Here is a 3,293-nt window from a genome sequence, read left to right as displayed (position 1 = left end):
ATGTCTAGTGGACATGGACATGGACTAAGAACGGTGGAATCGAAGTAGAAGTGCATTTTAAGAGAAGGTATAAAGACCATGCCTATTCACAAGCTAACAAACCCAGACAAATACATGGGACTAAAACCCCAAAAGAAATGGGAAAGATCATTATTAAAGAAAAAAAAAAAAAACTTCACTAAATGGAAGAAGGATTTAGATAAACGTGCCTAGATGAGAAAATTATAAAGATGCCAATGCTTGCCAATTAATCCGTAGACTCAGGGCAATTTCAATGAAAGCATTACAAATCGGATTCTGCAGGGACTGGCGGACAGACGGACCGGGACTGGTCCCCCCGCTCTCCCGCCGCCGCCACGGCGGGCCGGCGCGGGGCTGTGTGGCGAGGCCCCATTCCTGCAGCGCGGGCGGGCGGCATCACAGAGCTCCGCGAGCCTGAGTCGCCTGGACTCTTGCAGTTCCTGGCTGAGTGCGTGCCACAAAGCAGACGCTGTGAACAGCAGAAGCTTACGATTCTACAGATGTTCTACGGGTGACAAAAGAGCCCGTCGGTGGAGGATCCTATCTCACCCAAATCTGTGGGAGTGATTTCCCAGCAACTGCTCTGGTTGATACAACCCAAGAACAGGATTCTTTGCTTTTTGGCCACTAAATGCCTCAGTGCACCGCACATTCCATGAGGGAAGAAGGGCGGAGCTTCTTGGATGATGATGGTCATTCCGCTGGACAGAATGAGGACAGAGTGTGACATCTGCACCACAAGGGTGCAGTGTGGACTTCCTCATCTCCCTTCCTGTCCAGCTTCCTGCCTTCTCTATCCACCATGGTGTTTGGTGAGTTTTTCCATCGCCCTGGACAAGAGGAGGAACTTGTCCATTTTAACGTGGGGGGAGGGGCCGAGGCGGGGCCACTTTACGCAGTGCGTTGACCAAAGCAACCTCCTGGACGGTTTCCTTACACCAGACTCAGAAAGCTGCTCACCTGCCCCTCAGAAGATGCCATTCTGGAGCCATTGGATGACTGACTACAGTGAGGCCAATAAAGAGTACTATTTTAATCGGAACACCTTCTTATTCAGTTATGTTTTGCATTTTCATTTCAATGTCATTGGAAGCGGCAATGTTATTGGAAGAACTGTACGTGTTTTCTTTCTGCCAGGAGATGGAGTATTGGGGCATTGAGGAGCTCTTCATCACCTTCCACTGCACAAGCGCTACCAGGAGCCAGGAACGCAAGGAAGAAAACCACAGAAAAGAACTGGGACCAGAAGAGCAACGACGTGAGTACCAGCTCCCCCTGTGAAGAGTCTTCTCTGAGGAGCTGAAGAAGTTTGACGAGAGGTGATTTGGTCAGTTCTGGAAGAAGATCTGGATTCTAATGGAACACCCAGCCTACTGCCTGCCTGTCTGCCAAGATCCTTGCTATCTCCTCCGTGAGCGTGATGCTGGTCTCCATTATGGCCATGTGTGTCCACAGTATATTGGAGCTCCAGAATGAGAATGGAGAAGTGAATGACCCCATGCTGCAAGACTTGGAGACTGCGTGCAGCTCTTGGTTTGCCTTTGACTTTGCCATCTGGCTGGTTGCTGTTCCCTGTCAAAAGAGATTCTAGAAAAATGCTCTGAACATAATTGACTTTGTCTTCATTATTTCCTTCTATGACACTTTGGATCTAGACACCAAGGTGGAAGAATGTGAGGACACTGAGAACATGGGCAAGGTGGTTGAGATCCTCAGGCTTGTGAGGCTTTTCCAAATCCTTAAGGTTGCCTGGCACTACACAGGACTTTGGTCTCTAGGTGCCACACTAAGACACAGCTACCATGAGGTTAGGCTGCTGCTTCTTTTTCTGTTTGTGGGCATTCCCATCTTTTCTGTGCTTATCTACTTTGTGGAGAAAGATGACCACATGTCCAGCCTCACCAGCATCCCCATCTGCTGGTGGTGGGCTGCCATCAGCTTGACTACTGTGGACTATGGAGACACCCACAGATTCACCTTGGCCAGGAAGCTTATTGCCAGCACATGCATCATCTGTAGCATCATGGTGACTGGGTGGGTGTCTCCACATTATCTTCAGCAAGTTTTCCAGAAGCAGAAGGACACTGATCTGTACCAGTGCAGTGAGGACCCACCAGGAAAGTGTCATGAGCCATCTTGCTTTAACATCAGAGATATTTGTGCACACTGGAGGCACATGTTCACTATAGTCTATATTCTGTGGGAGCTGTGGTGAGCAATCCCAAATCCACAGATGTTTCAAGCATCAAAGACAGTGAGAATGTTTATAACACAGCATCATGGGACAATTATACTGCAAAATGAACAGGGACCTTTGTGCCTATATCTTGTGTCCCTTCCTGATGTTAGGTTAACACAGCTTTAATAAACCTCAGTGGGTTCATTAAAATAATTTGATTCTCAGGGTATACCTTTCAGCCATACTTGGGGGTTTATTGCTCCAAAATGATAGAATCTTCTTTATTTTCCTCCATAAAGTGAATTAAATGCTTGTTCTGAAATTATTTTTTACAAGAGAGTTGAGTTAAGATTTTTGGTAAATTGTATTGGGTGGGATTTATTGCTATGGCTTATGTATCAGTCTGTGTTTCTCACCTACTCACATTACCTTAACTGTTAATTACTGATAAGCAGAATCAAAGGCTCAGCAACTGAAGACTACATGCATGTTAGATCCACAAAATGAGACAACGCATGTAAATCCAAGTTCATATTCTAGACATGGAAATTAGGACCCTAATTATGGGGGAAATTGGATTCAATAATAAAGGCATTAGTATAACTAATTATTCTTTAGAGTAAATTAAGATACAAAGTCTACCTATACACAAATATACAAATGTACACAAAACATATGTACACAAAAACGCACACATTACACATACACATCACTGGTAGTTTAAAAAAAAGGAGCTAACTCTAAAAAGAAAACTGTATTTATATTAAAAGGAAATATAGGCAAAATTTACTAGTAAATGTGGGATGTGAAGACTGTCCTAAAGAAACAAAACTATAAAAGTAAAATAGAAAACATGGACAAAAACAGAAAACTTAAATTCCAGATTGATTGAATGTACCACAGCAAAAAAACAAACAAACAAACAAGGAAAGGGTTGAGAGAAACCATTGCAACATGTGAGTTCAACATGTGACAACAGTCATAATTCAAGTAACAGCTAATGACGACCATGTGCAAAGTACGGTAAGTCTATACATAGAAAATGAACTTGCTTTTCGCTCACACAAATCAAGTAATTTTGGAAAGGGAAGAA

General features: G+C 44.0%; 1 pseudogene; it reads left to right on the top strand.

The window, feature by feature from the left end:
- Positions 1-823: 823 nt before the first annotated feature.
- LOC116881796 lies at positions 824-2,337 on the top strand (annotated as a pseudogene).
- The last annotated feature ends 956 nt before the right edge of the window (positions 2,338-3,293 follow it).

This window comes from Lontra canadensis, unplaced genomic scaffold, assembly GCF_010015895.1.
Source record: "Lontra canadensis isolate GAN:19392208 unplaced genomic scaffold, GSC_riverotter_1.0 scaffold77, whole genome shotgun sequence".
Taxonomy (NCBI): domain Eukaryota; kingdom Metazoa; phylum Chordata; class Mammalia; order Carnivora; family Mustelidae; genus Lontra; species Lontra canadensis.
Note: the sequence above shows the minus strand (reverse complement) of the source record. Positions and strands in the feature narration are given on the sequence as shown.